Here is a 17,290-nt window from a genome sequence, read left to right as displayed (position 1 = left end):
CCCTTTCTGTTACTCTGCCTTTCAAATAAATAAATAAATAAATAAATAATCCATATTGCCTTCCTATCCTGGCCTTTGGAAGTGGAGGACTGGCGTTGCAGTGCATCAACTTAAGCCCAACGTGTAATGCTGACATCCCATGTCTGAGTACTAGTTAAGAGTTCTGGCTCCTCTGCTTCTCATCTGGCTCATTATCAATGTGCGTGGGAAAGCAGTAAAAGGTGGTCCGAGTTCTTGGGCCCCTGCTACTCAGCAGGAAGACCCAGCCCTGGCTGGCACAGCCATTTAGAGGTGAACAAACAGATGCAAGAACTTTCTCCCTCTCTCTGGTCACTTTGTCTTTCAAATAAAATAAATAAAATAGCCTGTCTCTGTGGTGCAATCAGCACATCTGGCTGCTAACTGAAAAGTTACTGGTTCATGCTCAGGGATGGGGCTGAGTCCATGGGGCTGGTGTTGTGGTGCAGCAAATAAAGCTGCTGTCTGTTTACAGTATCTCACATGGGTGCTAGATTCCCTATGGAATCCCATATGGGTGCCAGTTTGTGTCCCAGCAGCTCTACTTCTGATCCAGCTCCCTGATGATGTGTCTTGGAAAGCAGCAGAGGATGGCCCAAGTCCTTGAGCTTCAGCACCCATGTTAGACACACAGAAGAAGCTCCCGGCTCCTAATTTTGGACTGGCCCAGCTATAGTCACTATGACCATTTGGGGAATGAACCAGAGGATGGAAAAATCTTTCCCTGTCTCTAACTCTGCTTTTCAAATATAGATAGATAGATAGATAGATAGATAGATAGATAGATAGATAGATAGATAGATAGATAGATAATATATATAAGATTTATTTTATTTTATTGCAAAGTCAAATATACAGAGAGGAGAAGAGACAGAGAAGAAGATCTTCTGTCTGACGATTCACTTCCCAAGTGAGCGCAATGGCTGGTGCTGTGCTGATCCAAAGCCAGGAGCCAGGAACTTCTTCCAAGTTTCCCACATAGGCACAGGGTCCCAAGGCTTTGGGATGTCCTTGACTGTTTTCCCAGGCCACAAGCAGGGAGCTGGATGGGAAGCAGGGCTGCCGGAATTAGAACAGTGCCCATATGGGATCCTGGTGCATCCAAGGCAAGGACTTTAGCCTCTAGGCCATGATGCCCGGTCCGATAAATGTATTTTTTAAAGACACATACAGACAAGTTAACTTTTTACTTTCTAAAAATTATTTTTCATGCTATAGTTCCTTAGGCTCAGGAAACCACTCTCAATGTTAACCTTTTAAAAAGTAGAGGAGAAGATACCATTTTCCAGGTACAGTAAGCTTTTGATGCTATATCAATACAGTGATGGTAGGTATCACAGTCTCTGAGTGTCTACTAGGGATTGTTTATCTTGTGCCAAGTTACTAGGTACTGTAAATAAATCTAACCTCAGCCCCCAGTAACGAAAGGAGCTGAATGCCTTCAGTCCTTCCAAAAAGAGCTTTCAGGGTTTCATCACTCAAACCTTTCTGGTTGGCAGAACAGCTAAGAGAAAAAAATGAAGAAACTCACTCTTAGCTTTCTTCTATTTAGGGACATACAAATGTTCCCTACAGCAGGTATGGCTCATTGGAGGGGGTCTTTAAATTGTTCATGGAAAATGTATTGGGTGAAAAAAACAAAACTTGTCAGGATCTGAAAAAATTTGCATAAAAAGCGCTTATTGTTATTTTTTTTAGTGATCAGTTCCTTAGGCTCTGTTTTTTTTATTTTTTTATTTTTTTATTGGAAAGGCAGATATACAGAGAGGAGAGACAGAGAGGAAGATCTTCCGTCCGATGATTCACTCCCCAAGTGAGCGCAACGGCCAATGCTATGCCAATCTGAAGCCAGGAGCCTCTTCCCGGTCTCCCACGCGGGTGCAGGTTCCCAAAGCTTTGGGCCGTCCTCGACTGCTTTCCCGGGCCACAGGCAGGGAGCTGGAAGGGAAGCGGGGCTGCTGGGATTAGAACTGGCACCCATATGGGATCCCGGGCGTGGAAGGCGAGGACCTTAAACACTGCGCCACCGCGCCGGGCCCCCTTTAATCGTTTTTGTCAGAAGAGGTCTAGGAGACTATGTTTGTTTATGGCTTTAGTGTATTTGTTCAGCTAATGGCAGAGGAACACAATAATGATATGGAATTTCAGGAAACACATTTTAAGCAAGAGAAACAACAATCCTGAATTGTGACATTTAAAAAAAAAGTTAAATTAGAAATTGATAACAGAATTAGAAATGTCTGTTATAACTGAAAAAAAACATAGGGAACTAAATTAACTATTATAACCACAACATAATTCTAATCATCTAGAAGCATGAAATGGTAAAGCACACTGGGAAGAGAAAGAGACAGGTCAGGATAATGGGGAGAGACAGAAAAGCAAAGGGTTTCAAATAAGCAGCAAATACATTTTTTAAAAATGAGGGTGTTTCTACAGAAAGTATGTTAAAAAATGAAATTCAAACTGATCAAAAAGAACTAAGCAGAGAAGCTAAGAGCTAAATATAGATGACATTCAAATAATGGCATATTATAAAATAAAGTAGGCATGTAAAGGCTTTATATTTAAAAGAAAAAAGTCAACATCTATAATTAAACTTTTAACACACTTTATTTCAATCTTTCTATTTTTTTTTAAGTTCTATTTTGGGTCCAGTGCAATGGCTCAATGGCTAAATCCTCACCTTGCACATGCCAGGATCCCATATAGGCACCCGTTGGTGTCCCAGCAGTTCCACTTCCCATCCAGCTCCTTGCTTGTAGCCTGGTAAAACAGCAGAGGATGGCCCAAATCCTTGGGACCCTGCATCCATGTGGGAGACCCAGAAGAGACTCCTGGCTTCAGATGGGTTTAGCTCCAGCCATTGATGCCACTTGGGACCTCTTTGTAAATTTCTGTAAATCTGCCTTCCCCAAAAAAGGCAGATTGACAGGGAGAAAGAATGACAGAGATAGAGAGATCTTCTATCTGCTGATACAATCCCCAAATGCCCACCACAGTCGACACGTGACCAGGCCAAGAACTTCATCTAGTCTGCCAAGCGGGTGACAAGAACTGAGGCACCTGTGCCAACATCTGCTGCCTTGCAAGCTGGAAAGGAAGCAGAGGCAGAACTTGATCCTAGGCGCTGCCACATGGGAAGTGGGCACCCAAACTTGCTGTGTCTAACACCTGTCCCAATCTTTTTAACTTCGTGGAGGTCAGTATTATCAACTTCAATATGAGAGAACTGAAGTGCAGAGAATGAAAAAACTTGTCCAAGGTTACACCATAAATGGCTTGTTAGGACTATCTGATTTCAAACTATTCCTTCCAGGAAGTTAGTTACCTCTTTAAAAAAGAATATACTTCAGTTTTGCAGCTATATTTGCTTACTAGAAATTGAGAAATAAAGAACCTCCTTTAAATATCTTTCTTAATAATTGGAACACTGAAAATTACACAGCTGTTGTAATTCAACTCACCCACCTTAATGAACATGAACTTTAAATCTTTGCTCTTGTACAACTCTCAATTTATGTTTTTCTTTATTTTTAAGACAACTCTAAACTGTTGCAAATAAAATACAATTGATTCTTGTCCATAAAAATGAAAACAGTTTTTGTCTGGTAAAATGCATTTGCCCTGTGGATATACGAACTGGTTTGGGCTCTAACTGTATATTCATCCCAACATTTCTGATTTTCTGCAAATAACATAAGTATGTTCTTTGAATTATACTTATAACATTTTACTGGTTCTCTCATTAGTTAATGAGTTGAAATCTTTGACACTTTATGTGAGTATGAAATGTTAGTTTACCCTTGAGAAAAGCTTCCCTTAGCATTCTGAATGTTTTTTGAATTTGTGCACTTTGCTTGCACAGGTCATTCTCATCTTCACCTAGATTATTTTCACAGTCCTATTTTCACAGTTCCTTAACTGTATCCTTGGATCAGAATCTTTTTCATATTCTGTTCTCTCCATAGCCAGAGAACCTTTTCTAGAATGTTTTTCATACCACTCAACTTCATAAACTCTCTAAGTCTTAGAATAATAAAGTACAACCTTCTTGGCATAATGTCTGTATTCACCCTGCAATTTTCCAGTCAGACTGATTTTGGTTCTCTGAAACCGCTGGCCCCTCTCTCACCCCTGGAAGTGGCACTTGCAATGCCCTTGATGTGCCACACACTCAGGATGCCTTTCCTCTTTCCATGCTTGTTTGCTCTTTAGGCTCATCTGCCTTACCACCTCCAAGGGGTCCTGCTGGATCACTCAAGTCTTGGTTGGACTTGGGTGTACCTCTTTCTCGGACAGCCTGCATTTTCTTGCTGCGTTCCCTTCTCCTCCCATGGCAGACACTGTATTGCAATTCCTCTTTAATGATCTCTTTGCCAGTCTGTGGGTTTTTTCAGAGCAAATGTCATGCACAGGTTTGAATTTTGGAATTCTTACTAAGGCAGCTATACGATTTGGGGGGTAAGTTTTTGAACTCTTTAGGCCACAATTCAATATATACTGTCTCTAGCATATTGTTTTATATTCAGTATGTCCATATCTGCCATTGTTCTCACTAGGCATGTCCAGTGTATAGGACAACATAAGGCCATCATTCAACAACACAATCCAAAAGCTCAATTCTCTATATGATCGTAGGATAATGACAGGAATTTTCCTATATAAGGTCTTCTCAAGGGCCATGACCCAGTCCTTTCACCTCAATCCCTCCATCCTTCCCCATCTCACCTCCCAAAAAGGAAAAGTGGTACTCAAGCAGAATATACTTGAGTTTATTTAGGTTTTTATTTTTTAGAGCCAGAAGAACTGTTTAGAATCCATCTGCTTTTAAATTACGAACAGTTCTATAAAATGGGCATTCATAAGAGAGATAAAAGTTGTTTTTTGTTTTCAGAGATAGAAAGAAAGAAAGAAAGAAAGAAAGAAAGAAAGAAAGAAAGAAAGAAAGAAAGAAAGGCAAAAAGAGGATGAGAAACAGAAAACCAAGGCCAGAATTACATGAAATGTATATAGTACACATGATAGGTTTCAGCTGTTGCTCAGTCATTTTTTTTATGATATGTTTATTTTTTTTTTAAAAGATTTATTTTTATTAGTTTTTCATTGGAAAGGCAGATATACAGAGAGGAGAGACAGAGAGGAAGTTCTTCCGTCCAATGATTCACTCCCCAAGTGAGCGCAACGGGTCGATACTATGCCAATCCGAAGCCAGGAGCCTCTTCCAGGTCTCCCACGCGGGTGCAGGTTCCCAAAGTCTTGGGCCGTCCTCGACCGCTTTCCCAGGCCACAGGCAGGGAGCTGGAAGGGAAGCGGGGCTGCCGGGATTAGAACCGGAGCCCATATGGGATCCCGGGCGTGCAAGGCGAGGACCTTTAACCACTTGCGCCACCGCGCCGGGCCCATGATATGTTTATTTTTATTAGAAAGTGAGATATACAGAGAGGAGGAGAGACAGAGATCTTCCATCAGTTGCTTCCCTCCCCAAGTGGTCATAATGGCCATAGCTGAGCTGAGCTGAAGCCAGGATCCCAGAGCTTCTTCTGGATCTTTCATGTGGGTGCAGGGTCCCAAGGCTTTGGGCCGTCCTCAACTGCTTTACCAGGCCACAAGCAGAGAGCTGGATGGGAAGTGGAACAGCCAGAACAAAACTAGCACCCACACGGGATCCTAGTGCATGCAAGGCAGGGACTTTGGCATTAGGCCACTGTGCCAAGTCCACTCAGTCATTTTTTTTTTTTTAGATTTTATTTTTATTATTTTTTCATTGGAAAGGCGGATATACAGAGAGGAGAGACAGAGAGGAAGATTCCCCGTCTGATGACTCACTCCCCAAGTGAGCGCCGATCCGAAGCCAGGAGCCTCTTCCGGGTATCCCACACGGGTGCAGGTTCCCAAAGCTTTGGGCCGTCCTCGACCGCCCCCCCAGGCCACAGGCAGGGAGCTGGATGGGAAGTGGGGCTGCCGGGACCATAACCGACCATAACCGGCGCCCACATGGGATCCCGGGCACGCAAGGCGAGGACCTTTAACCACTTGTGCCACCGCGCCGAGCCCGGCTCAGTCATTTTTTAAAAATCTATTTAATTCTTCTAATATACACCCAAGTAATAATGAATTTTAGAATAAATGTGAAAAATAAATAGTAACTTCTTGATAAGATACAGAAGCAGTGCTTTAGAGTCCTATGTTCCTTGTAGGCATTTGAGGGGAGTGAACCAGCAGACTAGCAGTCTTTTTACATGGTAATCAATTAATGAAGAGAATGCAGCTAACATATTCATATATTAACAACTACTATTTGTCTAGGGCCTCGTATATGTTATGAACATGCTTAGTCTATAAACACTTTCTTTTTTAAACCTCATTTAAACCTCACTATATTACATAACTATTCCCACTCTACACATAGGAAAAACTTCAAAACTTTAAATAACTTACCCAAGACATATATTGACTAACTTTCAAGGCCATTAAAAAACATATAGACATTTGAAAAATTATGATTAGGGAAGACAAATACATGCTCTTTTATATTAATGTCGAAAAGATATCTCCTAAGGTTAAGTTCCCAACCAGCAAGTACTGCCTCTGTCACTTAGGAGGGTAAAAAGGAGATACTTCTGATAACTCTGAAAGATCTACGAAGACACAGATATTAAAATGCAAAAGCTTAAAAACAACCTGACAATATTTTTAAAATTTGAGAAATAGCAAAAAATAAATATCACCCTAGAAAAAATTCTGGTGCACACTTTTTAAACTTTTTTACTTGAAAAATATTTTAAATATACCTCTAGTTCTACTGTACCTCAAAATTGTCCCTTGTTAATTTTCTCTTGTCTTTACATCACAGTCATCCCTCAGAATTTATGAAAGATTGGTTTCAGGACCTCCAGCACACAATAACGCCCAAATCTCTTAGACATAATGACATAGTATTTGCACACAGCCCATGCACATTCTTTGTCACATCTTTAGGCTTTTATAACACCTAATAAAACAAAAATGTTATATAAATAGCTGTTGTATTGTTTATACAGGGATGGGGAGTGCCCTTGAAATCATTTGGTCTGGCCCTGCTAAAGCATCAGCAGGTGGGACTCAAAATTCAATAACCCTATATAGGCTAATGTTGAAGATGATCATTGTGTATGGCCTGTGAATGACATTATACATACCCAAATGGCCCTGGGTTAAAAAAAAAAATGTTTCCAACACCTGGGTAAAAAGGAAAAAGTCTGCAGATACTCAACATTGATTTAAAAATTGTTTTTTCAAATACTTTTGATCGACAGTTGGTTGAGTCTGTCAATCCAACACCTGTGGATTCAGAGGACCAACTGTATCTATTCTCTTATTTCTGCATGGATTTCACTGCCATCATTTCTAAATGGCAGTGTACTGAACATAGAACTGGTTATTACCTTCTACTAATTCTTCTTATTTGCAATAGATACGGTCTCTAAAATAGCTGTGAACACTGAATGAATGAATACTAAATCTCTATCCCTAGGAGAAATATAGCATTAAGCGTCTGAGAGTTTCTGGTCACATGCTCATCAACTGATCATTACACAATCTTGTCTCCTGTGCATTTTTAATAAGATATTGTACATAATATCTATTGTTGATTCATTAACAACAAACTCAGGACCAACAGCATACTAACTCAGCCAGGAGCCTAAAGCTTCCTCTGGAGTCTCCTGTATTGGTGCAGGGGCTCAAAGGAATCAGGCCATTTTCCACCGGTCTCCTGGGTGTTAGCAAAGAATTGGGTCAGAAGTAGAGCAGCCAGGACTCAAACCATCCCATATGGGATGTCAGCACCACCGGCAGAGGCCTAACCTACAAGTTCACAGCACTGTCTCCACATCACAGCTTTTTACGCTTAAGAACACCAGACAGTACTTTAAGCATTATGCCTGAGGGCCATTTTAAAACAGCAGAATCACAATAAAAATGCAGAAAAAAAACAAGGCACTAACTAAACCTCGGGAAAGACAGTTGTTTTATATAACAGGACAGAACTGAAATCACAAGGCAGAGACTACCCTGTGTGACCTCACTTGGTCGTGTGTGTCAGGTGACATAAATTTTTTACTGCTCTGTGTGCATCCACATTGGAAGAACACTGAATACATTAATTTTGGGGTGAAAAATACATTTTACCTGCTAGGTGATTTTGTAAATATGGTATCTACAAATAGAAAAAATCAACTATATACCCATATTGCTACGCAGTTAAAGTATTCCTTTTTTCTATTAAAAGTAATGCTAACATCTTTATGCACAAAATGTCCTCTTCTTTTAGGGGTGTTTTGCTAGGACAGGGTGATTTTGCTGGAGCCTGCTCACTGCAGCAGTTCTTGGCACAGGTGACATGGTCCCTTGCAATTCTCAAAATGGTTCTAGGATCAGCAACAGCTGCTTCAACCTCACCTGGGAACTCATTAGAAATCTGGACAGAATCATCCCAGACCAAGGGACCAGATTCTGGTTTTGTACAGAGATCTTCAGGTGAATCCTATGCACAATGGGAGCTTACACAACTCTGTTAGAAATCAAGGATTCTCAAGCTGCAGCCAAGTAACAACACCACCTAGCCAGCTTGTTAAAACACAGAATAGATAAATGCCCTTCCCCCACTCCACCAGCAGTTCTGATTAAGAATCTGGGAACATGCATTTTCACAAACTTCCCAGGTGACACCAATGCTCCTGACTCTGAAGACCATACTTGCAAACTGCCGTATGCACTCCTGCAAGGGTCAGTCTTTTGCAGTACTAGTGTTTGAAAATTCTCATTGCATCATTTTGGTAGAAGGGGAAACTTTTTTTAAAGCTTTTTCAGTTTCTGATGTTGAAAATCAATGTGCAACAATGAACCCCAAAGGTTCTTTTCCTGGTTTGTGACAAATCCATGTCTGACACTCCCCAGAAATGAGCTGGCGATTTCTTAGAAGATAGACACCTTGAGACTACAGTTTCTCTCATCTCAAGCCACACGGTTGGGCCAAATACAGAACTGTTCATTCTTGCTCACACAGGCTTTCTGGGTACATCCTACATGCAGTGCAGGTGGCTCATGAGTTTGGGGAGCCTTTAAGCCAGCAGCTTCCTTTCTCTTAGCCTCAGGTCCTCTTTGCCATGCATTATTAATGACATTCTCTTATCACCCCTCTTTACTTTCCAGACTTGGCTCCAAGGCATTCAGAATCAACCAGGCTCTTCTTTGTTTTGAAAACCATTCCATGGCCTTTTACATCATTAGCAGGAAAGACAAAGGCTATTTATAAAGCAATCTGTGGCAAATGCAGTGGCTTTAACAAAGCCAGAATCAAAGGTTTAAGATTCAGTAAAAAGAAACCCTTATCAAGGTGGACAACTTTTTAATCAAAGGACAGCAAGTGATGGGCAGTTTATACTGTTTCAATGTATTCAGGCAGAAGCCCTGATTGGTGAAAATAAACCACTTAAAAAAATAAAGGAACAAGCATTTGGCATAACAATTGAGATTCCACCTGAGATGGTCGCATCCCTTATGGAAGTGCTTGGGGTTCAGAGTCAAGACTCTACTTCTGATTTCAGCTTCTTGCTATTGCATACCCTGGGAGGCATCGGATATTACCCAAATTCTTGGATCCCTCCCACACACATGAGAGACTCCAATGGAGTTCTGAGCTCCTGGATTCAGCCTGGCCCAGCAGATGGAAGATCTCTGTTTTTTTCTTTGTCTCTCTCCACCTTTCTAATAAAAAAAAAAATGTTATGTCTTAGGTATCTAGTTCAGGGTCATAAGTTTGGAAGTCACACCTCCCCTCGTTAGGTTATTCTTTCTGCCTGCCTGTGAGTCAAATGATGCTCACCAATCATCACCTGGAACCTGAAGGCAGGGAGGGGGACAGAATTGCACTGTTGCATAACCACTCCCCTCTCAAACCCTCCAAAAAGCCATGATGGGAAGGGTCTTGCTCTCTAGGTCCTATGCTTCAGTGGCTCATGCACCCTGATTCTTGGCCTCCCTCAGTACCTGCTTGCTCTGTTAGTTCCCAGAAACTCCCAGGCCAGAGGTAGCCCCTGAACATGGCCCCTGTATGTCTATATGTCTATATTCCTCACCCACCTGTTCACTGCTTGGGCAAGTCAGTGAGGATGCAAATGCTAAGATATTTCATATTTCTGTTTTGTGTCTTTTCAAAAATTTCAGGAGAGGTGAGGCCTAGCAATAATGGAATGTTAAGCAGGGAAGTTAGGAAAAGGCAAATCTTTGCAGTTTTGTAAATGTATCCAGGTTGTTCACTGCATGTCTCAGGATAATTTATGCTGGGGAAGCTGGAACATAGTTCTTCAGTTTAACAGACTGATTTCTCTGTTCCTCTCAGGGTTTCCATTCAGATTGGATTGCCACTGTGACTTTTCATTTGCTAATTTCTGTCATCATCAGATGAATGGTTGCCTAGTACCTTCAGTTAGTAATTGGAAAGGTGGTTCCTAGAGTAATGGGTGCTGCCATTGCCAAGCTTGGCCAGTAGACTCCTTAGTAGACTTGTCTACTAAGTCTAGACTTGTCTAGACTTGTCTAGCTTGATCTCTCTTGCACCCCGCAACAAAATATTTTTAAAAGAAACTACAAAAGGATTATATGATTTTTTGATAATTATTTTAAACTTATTTTAATATTTATTACCAAGGTGACAGGGGCCTCTGGTTAGGATAGAGATGGGGAAGAGGAAGGAGATAAAGTGTGCTGCTGCTTGTTGTGCATGGCCCCCCATGCATTTGTGGCAGTGGGGTGCCCCCCCCAGTGAGCCCTCATGTTGGCATAGTGGGCACTCTACCTCCTTTCTTCCAGATCCTTAAAGAAAAAAAATAATAATAGGCAGTTATGCTGTCATGCTGGTATAGTTAACACAGAGTTGGCATTAACAGGCCCGGAGTGCCCACCACCTACTGGCTGCTTTTTCTCTAGCAGTGTAACATTTGTCTAGGCACAATGCAGCCTAGGTTGCTGCTTACAACTCCAGGTCTCTGAGAGTATTCAAAGGCATAGCTTGGATGATTAACACAAGTAGGACATCTAAAGCAAATGTTCAGTTATTTTTTTATTCCTAGACAAACAGATGGAAAGCACTGGGCTCAAAAGGAGGGGGCGGGGAGGACCGAGTGAACCTGGCAGAGCAGTAACATTTCTTTTCAAAATTGGCTCTTGAACCCTAACAGCTGCACTATCAGGTGGGTATTTCCCAGGAGTTTCTATGCTTAGCAAAGATTAAAGCGAGTCTGTAATTTAGGTCTAGAAGTAGTGACTAGCAATATCCAAAGGTATGTTGCATCTGTTTCTTCTTAATGTGCATACATATTTAAATTTGTTATGTGAGAGAAAGTAATTGCTGAGTAATTAGTAAAATACTTAATCTCACTTTAATCCCTGGAAAAAGCAATCATGGCTTTGTATTCTGCAGAGCTTTATCTCAATTACCCGTGGTTATCCACGCCTGCAGATAGCTAATGTGTCCCATTAAGGAGGCCCGCCAGCTACTAAAAATGCAGGCACAGAGCCTCCAGGGAATCAGAAGGCTCCCTGGGTTTAGTTTTGCAAATCGGGCCCTCTTTAGGAATAGCAACTGTGACAAGCCCCTCTAAGACATCGGAAGAGCCTCTTTCATCCTGGGTCCCAAATCCAGTCCCTTTCCTAGGATATGGAAACTGCGTCTTGTTTGCCACCTGCCTCATGGGCTCAGCCAGTCTCTGGGACCTTTGTTCATGTTCTGATTGTTTCTCTCCCATCTTTCTTCTTTGGCTAGTTCCTAGGCCCTTCACCTTCAACCAAACCAAAGTCCTTTCACTTCTCTGGTCTTTTTTGACTCCAGAATTTTACTAAAATGTGCTCTTAGAATTGTTGTTCTCTACAATGACTCCTGCCTCCAAGATTCACAGCATGAATTAGCACAATGAAGAAAACCAGCATTTGTCAGCAGGAAGCTTTTCCTTAAGAATTGTGGACAATTTAAAATTGAACAATTACTGCACATTCTTTTAGGATTGACCTGCAATACATGATGACTTTTTGTAAGATTTTTTTTTTAGTCAAACTTCAAGCAGGTAAATACTGTTACTAAATGGAACAACTATATGAAATTATTATAGTTGTTAGGACTAGACAAAACACTTGTCTCCCTGACAATTTTACAAATGAAAAAGGATATGGAGCAATTCCAGGCTGATGAAAGTGAATATAAAAATGAAAAGGGGGTTTTCTATTTTATAAATTTTAAATGTATCATTTTTTTCTTTGACAAAATTTGCAAATTCCAAACACTGCCTTATCAGTTATTTGGAGAATTACAAAAATATTAATTGTTTAAAGCTAGCAACCTTCACATAATTAATTAGTCATCTTACAATTACAAAGACCTGCTATCCACTGTGTGGTTTTAGCTGGTCTTCATTTTCCTGTTTAACACTATACTCACCCTTCACCAATCATCAGCCCGAGTTAAAGGGCAACACAAGTTCCTGACTGATGGAGAGAAGAAGCCGACATGCTGGATTTTGCTTCAAAGGTCACACATAGGAAAAGGTTGTAACATACAACCAAAATGAGGTTATTGGATTATCAGTAGCCATACCCCCAGTGGCCCAGACCAACAAGTCACTGGTAAATGGACACACCCTCTTGACTACAGAGAAGAATGGCAAGGACAGGCACTAAGACAGCAACGTCTTATCTGACCAGAACTCTCCTTCCTGCTTATTAAAGGGAGCATCTGAAAGGGAGTTAGCCTTTTGATGTCTCACCCAGATCTCATCTGAAATACTTTTGGAATGCTCTTACTTCTCAGCAATAGCAGCATCCCCAAAGGGAGTTAAAAGTTCTGGAAAAATATTGTGAAATCACATTGCCTTAGAATTCACTACTTGCCCATTTGTTATTGGTAAGTAATAACCAGATGCCAGCAATCCTGCCATGTTAGTTAGTAGAGACACCTCAGCTCACTAAAAACAATCTCTTCATCTCACTTACTAAAACAAAACCTGAGGAGACATTTGAAAAAAGTTTATAGAGGCAAGTGCCTTGCAGGGATGACCTGAGACTATTACACAGGCCCTTATAATCTCAGCCCAGCTCTTTCGGAATCGTATCATTATATCAAGTACATAAAATCGTATTCATTTCATCCACTTCAATGCAAGTAATATTCCAAATTCAAAAGAAAAAAAAAATGCCCAGTGCAGTAGCCCAGCAGCTAAAGTCCTTGCCTTGCACATACTGGGATCCCACATGGGCAGCCCTACTTCCTTTCCAGCTCCCTGCCTGTGGCCTGGGAAAGTGTTAGAAGACAGCCCAAAGCCTTGGGACCCTGCACCCATGTGGGAGAACCAGAAGAGGCTCCTGGCTCCTGGCTGTGGGTAGGCACAGCACTGGCCGTTGTGGTCACTTATTTATTTCCATAACAAAGGCAGACATACAGATGTACAGAGAGGAGGAGAGACAGAGAGGAAGATCTTCCGTCCAATGATTCAATCCCCAAATGGCCACAATGGCCGGAGCTGTGCTGATCCAAAGCCAGGAGCCAGGAACTTCCTCCAGGTCTTGCACGCAGATGCAGGGATCAAGGGTTTGGGCCGTCCTCCACTGCTTTCCCAGGCCACGAGCAGGGAGCTGGATGGGAAGTGGAGCTGCTGGGATTAGAACGGGTGCCCATATGGGACCAGCGCATTCAAGGTGAGGACTTTAGCTGCTAGGCCACACCACCAGGCCCAATAAATAAATCTTTAAAAAAATAATGATATATTTTATGAGTCTCTATATATGAGATGTCAAGAGTAGCCAAATGTATATATATATATAGATAAAGTAGCATAATGGTTGTCTAGACCTTGGGAGGTAGGGAGAAATAGTGACTGCCAGCAAGGACGGTCCAAAGCCTTGGGACCCTGCACCCACATGAGAGACCCGGAAGAGGCTCCTGGTTCCTGGCTTCGGATCAGCACAGCTCTAGCTGTTGTGGCTGCTTGGAGAGTGAATCAATGGGCGAAAGATCTTCCTCCTGTCTCTCCTTTTTTCTGTATATCTGACTTTCCAATAAATAAAAATAAAATCTTTAAAAAAAAAAAGAGTGAATGACTGCCAAAAGTATAAAGTTTCTTAATGTGGTGATGGAAATGTTTTTAAACTTTACTATGATATAATTACATAATTCCATCAACATATTAAAAAGAACTGAATAATAAAAAAGGAAGAAAAGGAAGGTTTGTGTTTCATAGCTAATCCTAACATTGAAATCTTCTTTTTTTTTTTTTTTACAGAAATCATTAACAACAACTGGTGGCAAGGTCGTGGGGGAAAAGTACCCCATCCCACTGCTGATAGAAGTGCGGACTAGTGCAGCAGCTATCAAAGTCAGTATGCAGAGTGCGCAGACAACTTTAAATCTATCAACCATACGACCCAGCTATCCCACTCCTGGGGATATATCCAAATTAATATTTGGGAAAATGATCTGCAGCCTATATTTATAGTAGTGCAATCCACAATGGCAAAGACATGGGAACAACCCAGATGCCTGCCAAAATAAATGGATAAAGAAACTGTGGTACATCTATTCCATGGAATACCAACAGACATTAGGGGAAATCCTATCATTTGCAACAAAATGGTCCCAGCTGGAGACCATTATGCTTAGTTAAATAAGCCAGTCTGAAAAAGACAAATATTACATGTTCTCTCTGACATAAGATAACCTTCATGCAGAATACAAGGCAAATATATGCCCAGGTAAACAAGTTTATACTTATATTCTCACAGGGGAACTGTATAATGGAAACTAGCACATCGGGAAGTAAAGATACACTGTAGTAGCCATTTGTACTCCAAAATAAACACAGGACTCTCAATGAATCAATTAAATATATCTTGACAGTATTATATTAAATTGTCTACATTTCCCTATACCTACAATGCCACTTAAATAGCAGAATGCTAAACTTGTTTTTGTTTTTTTTTTCTTTTTCATGTCCCCTCTAGGGGACACGGTCAAGGAGGGCTAGTGATAGGGAGTGGGTGGGGAGCCGCCTTTGCAGAGGGTCCAGCTCTGGGGGAAGAGAGGGGTGTGCTAAGAGCCTGTTCTTCCATGTGAATGCTAAACTTGTAACTGTTACTAAACGATTATACTACTGTAATAATATGAAGGAAAATGGTGGAATGAGAAAATAAAAGGGGAAAAGAAGAGAGAGGAAAGAATCCCTATACCTATAAAACTGTATTACGGAAAATAATAACAATAAAAAATATAATATATTTTTATAACTTATCTTTAGATTCATTAGGATTAAAAATTACATCTTCTCTTTGGCTCCCCTTTGCTTTTACAGAATAATGATCAGAACAAGAATGTGATGACTTGTGAAGGTTTTTTTTAGCAGCAGAGTATTCTTGGACAATATTCTTTATGTTAATCAAAATTGTAAGAATTAGGCCGCCACCTGGCAGAGTTGGCCATCTTGGCCATCTTGATTCATCTGATTCCCCTGAGCCATTAATTCAATTGTAGCATTCAAAAAGAAGATAAGTAAATGGGACAAACCAAACTGACTGGTTCTTTCTGCCATCCAAAGTCTGGTGGTTCTGTCTTATACCAGTGGATGTGGCCTCTGCCCCTTAGCAACTATTCTTTTGCCAGTTCCCTAGGACAGGACACAGTTCTGGTTTGACAGACTTTGTTTACTAAATACATTAATTCCTATTTTGGAGGAGCTTCAATTTTTAAACAGAAAGCCATCTATTGAGAGTCTCTGATACACAGGATTTTATTGTTTGATATTACACAATTAAGAGTTATTGTTTTTTTCCTACAAGTACACTATACATGAAAATCAATATAATCTAGAATAGAGCCACTGGGAGTGAAAAGACAGGGAGATTCTAAATTCATTGTCCATGTTAAAGTGACAGTTTTATTTTAATAAATCCAAAGTAAAGACTATATCTCTTTCATGGAATCACAGCTCTCTTTGGACAAAATACGTACACAAAATAATCTGATGTGCTTGTCCTAAGATGAATTGATTTTTAAAACATATTCTAAAATTTTGGCCTTTTGATTTGGTAAATTTTAATCATTTAAGATAACTTTCAGATTGCTGATTATAATGAAGTATCTTATGGTACACACACAAGAGGAAAATGCTGAAATAAATCAAGAAGAGAGTCTAAAATTTTATCTTATTTACCAAACCAACAAACAGAAAATGGTAAAAAACTGGAAACTGCAATTGTCTGAGCATAGGACGAAGATGCAACTCAGCCTTAGGTTCACCCTTCAGCAGATCCAGAGCTCAGCGTGGACTGACAATGCCAGTGAGTGGGGACTTTGCAGCGATGAGAAACAAAGGAAAAGTTACATCCTCAGGAGTGATCACTTTGAAACTAAGTTTACAGTTGAAAGTTTCATTAAGAAAAATTATTTGAGATTTCATTAAAGTCATAATTTAGATATTTTGCTTCACAGGGAAAGATTAAAATACAGAAATCTCCAACCTAAGTATTGATTATGCAAGGTAAACATGACAAGACCGGATGGTAGAACTAGCAGGCATTTTGTACTCTTTCCCATCTCCACCCCCCCCCCCCCAACTGCAAGCCACAAACTAAGACACAAATTACTCAACCTGAGGCAGTTGGAAAACACATGGATTATTTGGGGTTAGGAGCTGCCCCAGGGGCAAAAAAAAAAAAAAATGTCATCATGTCACATCTCTCTTCTTTTCCATCACAACCGACAGCAGAATAAATCAAAGGAAACAAATTTAATCACAAATGTTAACCTCATGCTAGACTTACAAGTCAACCATCAAGTTAACTGTCATACCTGGGACATATCAGAACTTTTTTCAGGTTTCCCCAAACACAGAAGTGGAAACTATTTCCAGTTGGAAGTCTAACGTATAAAGATAGTCACATGTATGTCTACACAATGTAATTACAGATTTTCTTCAGAAATCACTGCTTAGTTTTCATTAGTTATGTGAGAAACTTAGGATTTAAGGGCAATTCCCCTTCTGCATCTATTGCAGACTTTCAGGTTTTTCATCATGTAAGTAAAATGTATGCAGTGACCTAGGAGTCAAAGATATATATGCCATTACCACTCCCATCATAAGCACCTCTGAAAATTGGTTGAATTGGTGTATTCATCCAGTCCAAATGGCCATCACAAGATGTTGATCATCACACAGTTATGAAACAAAGGCAAGGTGAAGGGTGAGAA

At 40.6% G+C, this 17,290-nt stretch overlaps 1 protein-coding gene across 1 annotated transcript in view; it reads right to left on the bottom strand.

Moving 5' to 3' along the window:
* The window catches only part of MAP3K13 (mitogen-activated protein kinase kinase kinase 13), a 160,532-nt gene that overhangs the window by 85,958 nt on the left and 57,284 nt on the right, over positions 1-17,290 (bottom strand). Inside the window, exon 2 of the mRNA XM_041002670.1 lies at positions 6,700-6,702. The gene's annotated coding sequence lies outside the window, so the exon portion shown is untranslated. The remainder of the gene's footprint in view (positions 1-6,699; positions 6,703-17,290) is intronic.

The sequence above is a fragment of the Ochotona curzoniae genome, unplaced genomic scaffold (assembly GCF_017591425.1).
Source record: "Ochotona curzoniae isolate NIBS_2020 unplaced genomic scaffold, NIBS_Ocur_1.0 scaffold_2587, whole genome shotgun sequence".
NCBI classification, from domain to species: Eukaryota; Metazoa; Chordata; class Mammalia; order Lagomorpha; family Ochotonidae; genus Ochotona; species Ochotona curzoniae.
This window is presented reverse-complemented; position numbering and strand designations above follow the sequence as displayed.